Raw genomic sequence first — 15,376 nt, 5'->3', positions numbered from 1 at the left:
ATTTATGACTGTGTGACAAAGAGAGTAAAGATGGAAATCAGATGCAAATTTTCATGAATGAGCCAAAAAAAAACCTGAATGTGGGTTATTAAAAGTGGAAGGAATAGTGTGGAAGTACACAGATTCGATTCATGCAATAACAAGAGGAAATGAGTGGAAAACATTGCTTCTTCACTGTGAAAATTGTTTTCTCTCCGAGAAAGTGATGATGCAGCACAAACTGAGGAAGAGGAAGGGGGAGCAGGACAGAGGAGTTCTCCTCTGGAGGGGGGAGGAATCACTCAAATACTGAACTTCTCAGTGCACCTTTTCTTTTCTCTGTAACAAACAGTTTCTGCATGATAATTTCACTGACATTACTACTGATTTTGTGAAGTTTAGTTGACGTGCCGGTCAAATAGCATGATTTTGTAGTGGTAAGCTCTCTCACCTCACAGGAAGAAGTTCAAATCCAAGGCTTTTCTGAATGCAGTTTGAATGTTATCCTTGTGTGTGCATGTGTTTTCCATCACATGTTATGTACGCTTACTATCTTGTTTATATATCATTTTTACTGATTATCTTATCTTATCTTATCTTATCTTATCTTATCTTATCTTATCTTATCTTATCTTATCTTATCTCCATTTGCTCATTGTCACCTGAGAGCAGCTTCAGCTCCTGCAAGTTCGATGCACTATTATGAAAGGTGAATGGACAGATCTGTAAGTAATGACTTCTGATCCCACTTTGTGGCAGTGTTAACTCATCCGGAAGCTTAAATTTTGTGTGAGTTGTTATTTTCCATGAATGGATGTGAAAATAAACACCGGCATGGGCAAAATTTGGAGGCTAGCAAATTCAAATATCTTTCTATCAGTTCCTCAGGTGGGGCTTTCTCTAGAACCAAGCTTACAGCATGGCTTTGTTTGGTCCAACCTTTACATTTGAATTTAAATAGAAAGGCATTTTTATAGCTTCAACAGGCTCATATTGTAGGCTGAGTAGACTGAGTAGACTATAGAATAGAATAGAATAGAATAGAATAGAATAGAATAGAATAGAATAGAATAGAATAGAATAGTCTGAGTATGTCCAAAAACCTTCTCCTGAAGCTGCTGTATTACGTATCCTGAAACAAACTCACCCTGACAGTATTTTCACAGTTTGCTTGATGATTTTGCTGGCCGGATCGGAGCCCACAAGTCTTATATTTGACACCCCTGATGTAGGCTATATGCAGAAACAAATGTCTGACTTTGCTACATTTAAACTTTAGGTAAACTTCTGCCTGTCAGCGTCCTGCAGCGCTGCCGTCTGTTTGCCACTAATCAGTGTCACTCTGCCTGCAGCACAGCGCTGTCTGCTGATGCCACCGGCGAATTCTGCAGAGCGCGCCGACTTTTCTCGCCGTCAGACTCGGTCGAAGCGAGACGCCGAGACGTGACTCAGAGAGAGACACGGGCTTTGGGCTGCTGTTCTGTTTGCACCTCATCTGTAATCCTCTCACCTACACGGACAAAATCTGAATTCAGTTTTAATAATGTAACATCAAAAGAAATGGTTTTTTTTTCTGACTTATGTTAAGAAGCAATCAAATTATACTAGTATATTTCATCTGTGACCACTAGATGTCACTGTTTGACTACAGAATGCCGCCACAGGACCAAAAAAATACTAAATTGCTTCCATATATGACTGACAGAGCAATCATTAGGGCTTATGTCTGTTTGTTTTCTTCTTAAAGACACATTTTTTTGACAGATGTGACTCAAATACAGTGATCTATTCCAAATCTGCTCTCCTAGTTTAACTACTGATTTTGAGCTTGTTTTTTGTGGGGTTTTTTGGGTTTTGTTTTTTTTTTTGGGGGGGGGGGGGGGGGGTTACTATTTGTTTGCGTTTCCCACTCCAAAGTTTTTACATTAAAGTCTATTCTTGTGTGTAGTCTATGTTTCCCTTTGTTCCTTGTTTTATTCTTATGCTGTTATGCTGTGCAAGAAGAAGGCCAGTATGTGGCTCACACTGGTTACTTCTTCTTTTTCTCTGCTTTAAAGCCTTTTTACCAACTCTACTTTGTTATTTATGTGACCTTTTCAACTTTACAGCCTTTTAATATATTCTTTTGAGACTGTGTTTATGGTACCTGCTTCAAAAGATGCTGCCAAATAAAATTGCATTATACATTTATATACTGACAATAAAGCACCTAATTTTCAGTTCCCACCTAAAGAAACTCATAAAAGTAGCCACAGATAAATTATCTGCAGAGGACAACTACCCCATTCCATGACCCAGGCATCCATATCAGTCTTATTGAAAAAAGATAGAGATCCTCTGGATTGTGGATCCTATCGCCCAATCAGCCTTTTGTGCTGTGATTACAAAATCCTTACCAAAGTGTTAGCACACCGTTTAGAATCAGTTATGTCTAAGATCATTGATCCTGACCAAACTGGCTTCATTCCTGGAAGGCAGTCTTTTTACAACATGCGTAGGCTATTCAGTATACTTTACTCTTCTCATTCATCGGACCGGCCTGAAGTTGTGCTGTCTCTTGATGCAGAGAAAGCATTCGATATGGTTGAATGGAATTATCTATTCTCTGTACTTTCTAAATTTGGATTTGGCCCAACATTTACCTCATGGATCAAAATAATATATACATCACCAGTAGCTTCAGTACGCACAAACTCTACCAGGTCTAATTATTTTAATTTACACAGAGGAACACGACAGGGATGCTGCCTTTCACCATTTTTATTTGATCTAGCAATCGAACCATTAGCCATAGCTTTAAGAATACAACAGGACATTAAGGGTATCGACAGAAATCAAATATCCCATAAAGTTTCACTGTATGCGGACGATCTCTTACTATACATATCTAACCCTACCACATCAATCCCTAAGCTCATTCATATGCTTCAGCAATTTGGTAAAATTTCAGGCTACAAATTAAATTTCTCAAAAAGCTTACTTTTTCCCATGAATCATCTTGCAGCTTCCATTGACTACAGTAGTTTCCCCTTCAAATTAGAACAAGAACATTTTTCTTATCTGGGCATAAATGTTACACGTACATATGAAGGTGTCTACGATCATAACTTCAAATTGCTTCTACGACGCACCAAACAGGATTTCGATAGATGGACAGTGCTTCCTACTACACTGGCTGGCAGGATCAACATAATCAAAATGACAGTACTTCCACGATTTTTGTATCTATTTCAAACAATCCCCATTCTACTTACTAAAACCTGGTTTAAAAAACTTAATAGCCTAATCACTGCTTTCATTTGGAACAAAACTACCCCACGAATTAAAAGAAGCAGTTTGGAAGTACCCAAATATAATGGGGGACTTGGTTTGCCTAATTTCTTATTTTATTATTGGGCAGCTAACATTTCTAAATTGAACTATTGGATCTCAATGTATGAAAATAAAAAAGGACCCACATGGGCCTCTATGGAGCTTGCCCAAAACTCCTCATTCTCACTCATCTCTATGTTAAGTAGCCCCTTACCAGTCAGTGTTACATCCCTAACTGTATGCCCAGTGGTAAAAAACACTCTTAAAATCTGGTTGCAATTTAGGAAACATTTCCACTTAAGCCAGTCAAGCATCTTCTCACCTTTAAAAAGCAATCACTTATTCCCACCATCACAAATAGACACAGCTTTCAACTTATGGCACGAGAACGGCCTAGTTTTTTTCCGAGATCTTTTTATTGATAACACATTTGCATCGTTTGACAAATTACAGAAGGATTACAATCTCCCCAAAAACCATTACTTCACATTTTTTCAGGTACGTAGTTTTGCCATGAAACATTTTTCATTTCCCACTTTGACATCCAAAAACACAATGGGCTCTAACTTCGCTGACTGCGCCGAATCCGCCCGCTGTCAGCGGAGGGCAGAGTGCGCCGTCGGCGGATAAAGTCAACGGGGCGTGTCCAGAAAATTGTCCCAATTTCGTGAACCAGGCGCAGTCACGCCTCCATCCCGCCCACCGGCGCAGGTGGCGCAAGAGAGAGGAGAGAAAGTGGGTTTAACCCAGCTGAGCGCAATTTGACCAATCAAATGAACACCTCTCCTTTTTTTCAAAGAAGGACACTGCTACATTAACATGATGAAATACATTTTATTTCCTGGCCTCAATACTAAACCATAGTGAAGCAACAATGTATATGACTGCATTTTGAAATAAATAATCTCTTGTAGAGCTTGGGGAGCCAGACAAATGAAATAAAAATGCAGACACCCTGCATTTAGCGGCTACATACAGACTTTGTAGGGAAAGGGAAAATCTGTTTTTATTTGTGTGCATCATAACTCTTAAAGATACATTTGGGAAAGCACAAAGAATTACAGGTGCCAATCACTCAGCGCAGCTGCACAGCGGAGCTGGGTGAGTCTACTTAGGACTGCTGGTTCAGTTGTCATCAGATCGATGTCCTCTGAAATGATTCCCTGTAATTCCTATCACACACATGGCATTCCGGCCATCCCAGACGAAGGATAATCATTTATGAGAGAATGGTGGCGACATCTGCTATCTGCTCCGTCCTCCACTCTGCTTCACGTGTTGCCAGCATTCTTACCCCCCTCCAAAGGCCACTATGGTCAGCCAGGCTGTCATATGCAGTGTTTTTGCGCAGGAGCACACCAACAGGTTGCTTTTCTGTAATCTAATGCATTAGAAATTAAGGTAAAGAAACAAAATATTAAATCAAGTGGATCAGCAAAACGTCTGCCTCATATCTGCTTTATTAATGCCTAAAATCAGGTTTTAAAATGTATTGAACTTTTTACAGTGCGCATTTGCGCAGCGTACCTCTCATTCACACTCCGCGCACTCGTTTCCCTGATACACACGCACACACACGCCAACACACACAAAATAGTTGTATTATTAACTGTCAATAATAATCAAGAACATATTAAAATTAGTAAAATAAGTCTCCCCGGTTGCGCACCAGGACGGACACCTTCCCACACCGACCCGTCCTCACCCTGCTCATTTTATTCTGGGACTGCAGGCTCAACAGGACAAAGGTATTTATTCAGAAAATATGTTCGTTCTAAAATTAATTTTTGGAAACGAAAAATACATGGTTTGCTGTACTTTAATGGAGGATATAATATTTTACCTGAATCTGTAACTGGCACATCTGGAGACGCTGCAGTGCCCCTGCTGTCAATACCGTGTTCACTGTTGTGCTCAGATTTATTACATTAGTTTAAATAATAATAATAATAATAATAATAATTTTACACCATTTTATGTTATTATTATTTAGTTGTAAACTGACAGCAGCCTACAGTAATTCTCTACCTGGAGGTGACGCGTGAGCGCTTCCATGCGCCACTGCAGGTTCTACGCTGGACTGTACAGCAGCTGGAGGTCGGTCGGGTATTTTTGGGGCAGCAGCATTATATTTGTTTCGCTGTTTGTCCCGCGACTGTTCTGACTCTGATTCAGAACATTCCTCCTCTTCACTCCAGTCAAGATCGCTGATGTCCGACACGTCTCCGCCATCCGATTCCCCCTCACTGACCTCCTGTATCATTGCTAAAGCTTCTTCCACCTTATATCTCTTATTTATGCCTGTTTTTACTATCTTTCTTTTGGGATTTGCTTGATATTTTTGGTCATCTGTCTGATTGTCTGCTGTCAGAGCTAGCCCCCTGTTCAGATGCGCATGAACCAAAACAAATCAATCACAGAAGAAAAAAAAGCCCCGTGAAGTGCATCATTTTAATCAGTCTAATAATAATAATAATAATAATAATAATAATAATAATAATAATAAATAAATAAATAAATAAATAAATAATAAGTCTCACAGACCACTGTTGGCCTTTGGAGGTATAAATGCTTTGTAATATTATCTGTGTTATTGTTAGGACCTTATTTGCTTCAGAAAAACATACAAGACACATATTTAGGAAAAGTCAAAGAATTAGAGGACAGGGGAATTATTTTTAACAGATTTATTTGAATTCTAAAAACCCAAATGGTCTGTCAGATTGTCTTGGATGTTCTAGTGCTAAAGAAGATAATAAAAACAATTATGTGGTTCATGAGTGATTGTGTGTATCTTTCATGACACTGACAAGCTGTCAGTGTCATTAGATCCTCCGCTCCCCAGCCTGCTCACACCTTCTGCACCCAGCTGATTCTGTCGACCCCTCCCCCTGGTGCGCCGCCACGCCCATCTCGGCGCAAGTGCAGCGGACCTGCCAGACACCCTCTTCTGCGCCTGTCGAAAATAGGAATGCGCTGCCTCCGCCGCTGATCATCGCCAAGTTGCGCCGTCAAATTAGAGCCCAATGGATTCAATTCTTGAACTTGACCCTGATGCTAAGAGAAAGATAGCTAAAATCTACAAGTTAATACAAGGTATAAACCCCGCTTCTTGGCAGAAAACTAAATTGGCTTGGGAGAACGATCTACACATCACAATCTCAGAGGAAACCTGGAAACACTCAACAGAACGCATTCATACAACATCCTTCTGTGCTAGACATGGCCTTATCCAGTTCAAAGTTTTTCATCGGTTACATCTATCAAATGAGAAATTGGCTAAAATATATCCAGGCTCAGACCCCAAGTGCCTTAGATGCCATCATAACCCTGCCACATTGGGCCACATGTTTTGGGCATGCAGATCAGTGGCTGATTTCTGGACAAAGATCTTTGAGGCCATATCCCATATTTGCCAGGTGAGAGTAGACCCCAATCCAGTAGTTGCGGTCTTTGGGGTGTTTCCAACAGGCCAACCCACCTCCCTCCAAGCAAATGTGGTTGCTTTCATAACTTTATTGGCTCGGAGGCAAATCCTGTTGCACTGGAAGTCAGTGAAACCTCCTTCATTTAATGAATGGGTTAGAGCAGTACTTTCTATGATTCCATTAGAAAAGCTGTGAGGTACAGTAAAGCTCGAGATAAATATATCAAAACCTGGACACCCTTTATAGAATATATTGAAAGTCTAACCCTCACTTGATGTCATATTTTGAAAAAAAGGAAAGGCTCCCCTATTGATCATTATTATTATTATTTTTTCTTCTTTCTTTTTCCTATCTCCTCCCTGTGCTTAATTTGAAGGGTTCTTACCTTTCCATTGTTGTTATGTTTCTATGTGCAGAGGATGAACATGTGAAACACTAGATGGATAATGTCCCATGATGCTCCAATCTATGTATGTATGTGGGAATGTGTATGTATGCCTGTGTATATGTGCACATGTATACATGCATATAGATTTGTTTCTTTTTTCATCTTTTATTACTTAATCATTGTGAAGTTACCTCTTTTACTCCCCCCTTCTTATGTTGATATCAGTATTATGATTATTACTATTTCTTTGTTTTATTTTACTTTTTCTATAAGGCCTTGGGGTGGGGGGTGGGCTTTGGGGTTGGGGGTTGTTCTATAAATTGAAAATTATAAATAAAGTTGGTAAAAAAAAAAAAAAATGTAGCCACAGATTCGGCTGTAAGTCAGCCTCGGAGTTTAAGGACTACAGACAGACGATTCCTTTAAAGTGACCTGCAGGCTCCCAGGAAGAGAACCTGAGGGAGCTGCTGAAGGGTCCTGAGTGGATCATTGTGTCCGTTTCCCTCCGCAGTTAATATCTGAAGGTACGGCGGTCATATGAGTGGCTGGTGAACGTGCAAGCACTTAGCCCGACCTGCTCCCTTCCCACCACGGCCAGAGCCAATAGAAGTCATGGGACAGTGATGCCGGGGATGGCGTGGGTGATTGGAAAGGACAGGCCGGTGCTTGTGCTGCCATGTGAAAGCCTTTAAGAAGTTAGCTGCACGGAGTGTGTGAGGGCGTCCTTTATCAAGCCCGTCAGAGGTGCAGCTCTACATTACGGCCCAGCTGATGCAATTTTTAGAGAATCCAAATCACGCCTTGCAACCAGATGCGCGTGCGTGAGTGCGTGTGTGGACATAACGAGATACTGGTTGACTTTGGTTCTGGCTGCAGTGAGTAAGTTACCATTGACTGGATTCATTCTTGGTCAGGTCATGAGTTTCATCCCTCAGTATGAATGGATGTGATTAGATAACCCATTATTTGTTGACATTCTGTAATCGAGTTAGGTGGGTTTTTTTAGCAATACGTTAGGAAAACCCTGTGATTGTTAGTTTAATGAATGATTCAAATGAATTAGCTTTAGCATCAACAGGGTGAAAGCCTTCAAAAAACTTTCTGCAGAAATTTGCTCCAAAATAAGATCAAAACGGTATCTAAGTCACAAGTTTAGGGCCAACTTGACACGCTTCATCTAAAACCATGAAATGTATTGAACTGATGTTTTTGTCCAGCACAGCCGTGAAATTACAGCGCCGTCAGTAAAACCGAGATTTACGTATGACAGGACATGTCTGTTGGATTCAGGTGTGGGCTCTAATCCACCCTCTTCAGAGGAAGGATTCAGTTTCTCCACCCTGGTGGAAGGTGGTCCAAAGCCTGAGCAGCCCCAAATCATGATGCCTCCTCCGCCGTACTTCATCGTGACACAGATTGGTTGAAAGGTTCCTTTTGCTGCACACAGCATGTTCTCCTCTAACAAGTCAACCTCAAGGCAAATTTACACATCAAACTTTAATTTCAACAAGGAGGAACTTTCACGGCCGATATCAGAGCTAACCACTCCATCAATGTATGAACACATCAACTTGTGAACAGATGTTCCGATTATTCTTTCTGTTTGACTATTGTGAGACTTCTATATCATTCCTTTGAAGGCCACACGGCTGGACGTTCATCCAGCTATGTGGCTGGATGAAACTATCCACACTTCAAGATCATTTTTATTCAATAATAGTGTTTCTAAAAATCCAGTAGTGAGAGACTCTTACAATTGGATGAACCTTGAATACAAGAATATTAAAGCCATTCTTACATGCTGTAAACACAAGACCAACAACCACTAAAGGAAAAAACATCATTTGGTTTAAAACCTTTCTTATTTTTTGATATTAGCTCCTTTTGCTAGACACACAATCTCTGCAACAAATAAAAGAAACATAGACAGATTGTGTGAATACAAAGTTGTATCATGTCTGAGCAGAAGCCTGAGGGGAAAAGGTTTCATTTCTAGGGGGTTAAGATGACTTTGTAGCCTCTTGCAGTCTAAACTCACATAAACGCACCATATTTCCTGAACTGTAAGTCATAAATCTGGCAAAAAAAATGCACCCGTGACATAACTCTCTCTTATTTTTCCATGCCTGGACGATAATCCTCATCGAAAAGCTGCTGTTCTAGATCCATCTGTTAATTCGTTTTGGCCTGTCATTTAGCCTTCTTTGTTTTCTTGACTCAGCTCCCAAACACATGTGTAGGGTGTCTGCCGTCAAAGATAATGAGGAGACACCCCCAGCAGGCAGTAGAGATCTCAGGATACTTCAGGTCTGCCACCTTTCATCACTTCTGATATCCAGTAGCTTTGTTTAAAAAAAAAAATGTAAAAAAAAATCTTAGCATCACCTTCTCCTGTATTGCAATATTTTATTACTGACGCAGGTATAGAAAATTATTTTGCACAATTTGGATTCAAACACAGAAGGTGAGACCAAGCAAGCAACATTACACATAGCAAGCACAATCAAAACAAGGCATTGAAGAACATGAAGACACACTCATCTTCATGTCCCACAAATGTCCCTGGCTGTAGTTTTGCTTTAGTTTTTGCATGTTTGAAGAAATGTTTATAGCCCAGTTCAGTGGAGCTCTCTCCCACTGCAGGTTTGTTTAGTAGAGCAACAAGTCCAACTGGTCACATCCAAGACTGGGGCTGTCCTGGATACCAGAGAGCATGTGAGCGAAGCGTGGGTATCTCTGTAATGACTGACTGCTCCATTGTCACATGCAGATAAACCCCATGCCCCCAATCTGGTTAAAGTTTAACCAGCAGTTCCATGATGCCTTTCACTGGGGTGTAGAGAAACTAGAAACATGCTTCTTATCTCCTCAAAGCAAAACACACCTTTTCCCTGGGCCTCATTAACCCTTTGGCCTGCTTTCTTGGAAATTCATAAACAGAGTTAAATGACAGAAGTTTTCTTGGGGAGCAACTTCTTTTTTTTTTTTTCTAATTCACGTGTGAAGAGTTCAGTCGAACACTGGTTGATGATTTATGCGGTGTTGACTGATCACTGAAGGTCCAGAGGGAACTTTGTGAAAAGTAACGCTGCATAAAGTTGCGTTTCTTTCCTGGGCTCTCAAGTATTTATTTTTAGACTTTAGCAGAATGGTTGAAACAGAAGAGTTACAGTCCAACAACCAGTTTTTTGGGGGGTTTGTTCCAACATGTAATAGATTCGCAGTGTATAAATCAACAAAACAAATGGAAAGATGAAATACATATTCGTTATATTGTGGAGAAAAGAGTGAGAAGAAACACAACGTATTGAATCCCATCTCTGCAACATATGAAATAACAGTACGCAGATTAAATATGCAGTTAGTAACATCGGAAAGTTATTCAAAGTATGGAGTCACCAATGAACTTGAGTTGTGGTGAGTTAAAGACGTCTGGGTGGCAACGAATCAGGGTTATATCCTTTCAATCACACATAAACAACATTACCAGAAAGACAATTCACAACTACAGTTGAAAATGCTCCAGAAAGTGAGTTATTGGCTTTATTACTTTTAAAATGGTCAGAACTGTGATGTTGCTGTTGATAATTGTGTTCATGGTTGCTCCATCAGCACTCGCGGTGTCATTTGTGTATTTCAGCCCAGCCAGAGATTACTTCACAGTGAGGGTTTCCCTCAATCAATCCCCTTCATAAGGGAGCACCCTAATATGGGTGTTTGTGTCCACACATTCGCTTTCTCTCCCTAATATAGACGGGACGGAAACCTTCCTCCTCCAGCTGGCAGGGAGACCCTTCCTGTTTATAGGTGCAGGGCGTGACGCTGGCTCTGAAACGTGACTGAATCGTGAAGACGACAGGTAAATACGGCCTCGAACATCTCCCACCGGGACAAAATCAGGTCAAACTGTCGATCAAAGGTACATTTTACTGCGCTGTATTCAACAACAACAGTGGGAACACATATTAATAGGAGGTAGTGTTTTTAAATGCTCTGTCAAAGGTCAAAGGTCAACATGAACAGCCAGTGCATGGTTTTGGAAAATTGTTACAGTCATTATCTTAGAGGCCAGCCTGAATGCTCACAGACAGTGTTTGCTCCCAAAGTTCAGACGAACTTCTTTATTTGACTGTTTTCAGACAGACACACGGCGACGAGCTGGAGCAAACAGACCCAAAATACAGTTTTCTGGAAAACAAACAGTCCTCACTCCTATGCCGGGGACTTTGCTTCCTTTCTTTCTTTTTTTTTTTTTTTTTTTTTTTTCAGGAAAAATAATGTTTACTGCAAATGCCCCACTTTCTTTGCTTGATTGTAAAAAAAGAAAAAAAAATCAAATAGCTCGGCAACAGAAAAGCATGGTGAATTAGCATTTCTGCCATAATTAGAATTTTTGATTGGCAATATGTAATTCTTTTCACACCTTAGTATTATTGTTGTGATTTTTTTTAATTAATTGTTTTGGGGTTTTTTTGTAAAAGAAAGCACTTTGGCTGGCGATCGACCTTTTCAAATGTGCTAAGAAAAAAAAAACGTCAACGAAATTTGAAATTTCCTACTTGAAATGGGTGATATTCAAGCAGGAAAGTTCAACTGTAGCTGTCGCAGCAGAGGGGTCAATCCAAATGAATGTGGTGGTAAAAAGTGGCAAAGCTGATGCTGAAAGCAGATAAACATGACGGACAAACCAATAAATGCTCAATTTTTTCCTGAATTTACCAACTTTTTTTTTTTTTGCTTTGCTTTACATACTTTAACATACAGTGAATTAATAATCTGCTTTCATGGTGTTTTCTCAGACTATTATCCAAGTGGCTTCATCAGTTGACGCGATAAAGCAGCTGGGAAAAGGGAAGCAAACCATTTCGACGCTGCGCAGCTGAACCCAGTCTACCTGAATCAGAGATTTTCCAGAACAGATGACAGCACGTAAAGACCCTTTATTTGGTGTCGGATTGAAACAGTTTGGTTTCAAGGTCCACCACAGTTGTACGGACTTGAACCCATCTATGGAATGAACAGACTTCCAGGAACCCAACCTCCCATCAGGTGAGGAAAAAGAGGCCTACAGACGCTGGAAATGTCCCTTCTGTGTTTCAAGATTTTTCGCAGTCTGCTTCCAGCACCCAGAGCATGAATAAAAAGTGAGGAGTTGAACCTTTAGACATCAAGCTGGAGAAAGAAAAAGCTTTGAGATGCAGCATAGATTACATAATGTAGTAATAAGCACCCACAGGAAGACAATCACTGTCTAACTAACATCATCACAGCAGAGGTTTGGGGAGCAGATAGTGTGGGAACAGATCCAATTGGTAAATGCAATAACACGTTTTAAGCAGTTTAGAAAGTCTGAATCAGAGATTCACACAGAACGCATTCAGTTAAAGGGCTTGATGAAATGTAAGGCTGTGGGAGCTTTGAAAATTTGCAAGCTACAAATATTGCAGAATTTTGTCTGAGTATTGCGATGAATGACTGAAACAGTTTTGTTTGCACTAAATCAGAGTTTTCTTTTTTTCTTGTTTGGTCTTTTCACACTTCATGGTTTTGGTGATTGGTCTATTTTACTTGTTTCTGCCATGTATCAGTTGGTTCTTAAAAGCTATTTGTCCTGCTTGTTTTGTTGAATCTACAACGGCACTCCTTTGATCCACTGAGCTCAGCTCAGTTTCATTCATGCATTTTGCAGTTTTTCACAGGTACTCATAAAAATAACCCGAACTTGACCTGTTCAATGAGCACAAACATGATTTCAACTTTCTTTCCTGGGAGCGCTCAACCCACATGCAGAAAGTGTGAGAGATAAGAAGCTGGACATCGACCTCTGCACTCGCCCTCTCGTGCCTCTCAGCCTCTCATACAGTCGGAGAATAACAGGATTACAGGAGACACTGCTGCACATGATCTTGGTCTGGTTAAGCCATGTCTGTAATTAAAAAATTGAGTGGCGTATGGATTTTATTCTGCTCAACAAATTGGAAAACCTCATTTACTTTCAGCCTCCAGCTTCAGTTCATCTCCTCTTCTTCTTTTTTCCTATCCACACACACAGTTTCCAAAGGTGAACCACACAAAGGGACCTCTGAGTGAGCAGTTTACACTAAAAATGGGTGGAGGTCACTGTAATTTCCAAAATCCAGTTTAGTGCAGTTGCATAACATAGTTACCTGCATTTATAGCACAGTCAGTGATGAGCTTCTGTGCATTTGGCAAAACTTTGAACCTGGTCATGGGATGCAATGTGAATCAATTATGGAAAAAAAAAATAATACATCAAACGTGATGCTGATTGGGAAATCATCCTCTGAATCCTTCTATTTCTTCTGCCAGGAAATAAATCTTCCAATTATGTGTTATAAATGCTTTGGGGAGGTCTAATTTGGAAATAATATGACAACAAAACAGGAAATCAGCTTTGGGATGCTTCAGTTTCTCTTGAAGTTTTTAAATAGTCTGTAAATTATATTGCTTTAGGGTGATTTTATTATAATGAAGAGAATAATGAATTATTTTTACCCACCTGTTAAAGTTTAATTGAAATATTATCGTTAATTCCAGATTATCATCATACATCCAGGTTCATTTTAAGGTGGCCACACTCAGCACTGCACTTCAAAATCCATTTCATTACCATTACCAGATTTCAATCACAGATTATATACAATGTATTTTTCAATAGTAAATAAAAAAGTTTGATCTTAAATATGAATTAAAAGTTTTTTCTTTTCCTTTTTTGTCATTTCAGATAACCTGAATATTTTGGGACGTTAACATAATGCAGAAATTGATGGTGAGAAAAGATTTTGAAAATAGCTGATATTCTGAAGTATTTTAAAATATTACATCCAAAGCAAGACAATTATTCCTCCATTTGTAAACATGTGTGAAAAAAATCAGCATTTTTTATTAATAAATGATACTGGGACTTTTCTACAGTAAAGTGTAAAAAATTCAGAATTGCCTGAGGTGATAATAGTGTCATTGTTATGCTTTGATTTCAGTATTATTTCTTTTAGCCTCAACAGCCTGCAGATGCAGAGAGTTTCTGGCTTTGGACTGCAAAAAATACGAGTACAGCGATCAGACTGGAGGTGAAACAAACAAATCTTTGACATCTAATTGGTTGACCCTGTGGCACAAACACGTCTGTTGGAGTGTAGAGAATGTGCAGAGAATATGGAACACTGAGGGGCTGATTTGAAAAAAGCATTACAAGATCCGTAACAAAAAAATACGATGAGGAAATGACATTCCTCGCCATAACAGCAGCATCTAAAGGCCGGGCAAAGTAAGGCAAGTTTATTTGTATAGCACCATTCATACAAGGGCAATTAAAATGCTAATATTGTCATATTCACAAAGTAAAACACATGAAATGCACAGATTGTGCAAATTCGCACATTTGATATGCCGCTCAAAGTTGATCAACAGTTCAGTAGGTCATATAGAAAGATGAGAGAGGAAAACTGCTATTACTGCATGTTTACGTGCATAATAAGCATAAAGTCAATGAGGCAAGCAGGGTGTACCTGGACAAGTCACGGAGCAACCACTGAAAACACATCGGGAGTCACACACACTCTCAACTAGGGGCTATTTAGAGGAACAACTGTACCTCAAAGGCATTTTCCCTGGAGGATTGGAGGAAATCAAGCATGAATGGAGGAAACCCATGTACAGGAAAAACATGATAAACCCCCTATTTTTTCCAGAAATGTCAAATAATTGTAAGTTAAAGCTGTAATTCCATAAACACATTTTTGTTCCTGATTTTGTTATCTGTGTAATATAGATGGACTAAATACCACATTAATCATGCAAGAGCACACTATTTACTCTATCAATCAAATGTTATTCTCTTTCAAAAATGTTTGCAATTTTGTGCCATTTATCTATGATTGTCAAAACAACAATGCCTAAGACAATCACAGATAAATGGTACAAAACTGCAAACAATGTGTGTTTCCAAATGTAAATTTAGCAACAGCTGCGGTAGTATGAGTTGGAGGACTTGTTGCTAAATGTATATCAGCTCAGAGAAACAATCATGTGACCTGCAGCTTTCTGGCTGTATAATATGCCATCACAATTGTACTGTGGCTTAATAAACAATCTGCATGAGCTCATGCATTTAAAAAAATCGGTATGATAAAATCATCATCATCATCACTCCTTCAGAATTTGTTTGGTTTCAGAATACTTTCAGGATGGGAAATTTAAAAAATACAGACTTCATCATGCTAAAGCAATTTTAGGTGGAATTTTTCTT

This window comes from Salarias fasciatus, chromosome 14, assembly GCF_902148845.1.
Source record: "Salarias fasciatus chromosome 14, fSalaFa1.1, whole genome shotgun sequence".
Taxonomy (NCBI): Eukaryota; Metazoa; Chordata; class Actinopteri; order Blenniiformes; family Blenniidae; genus Salarias; species Salarias fasciatus.
This window is presented reverse-complemented; position numbering follows the sequence as displayed.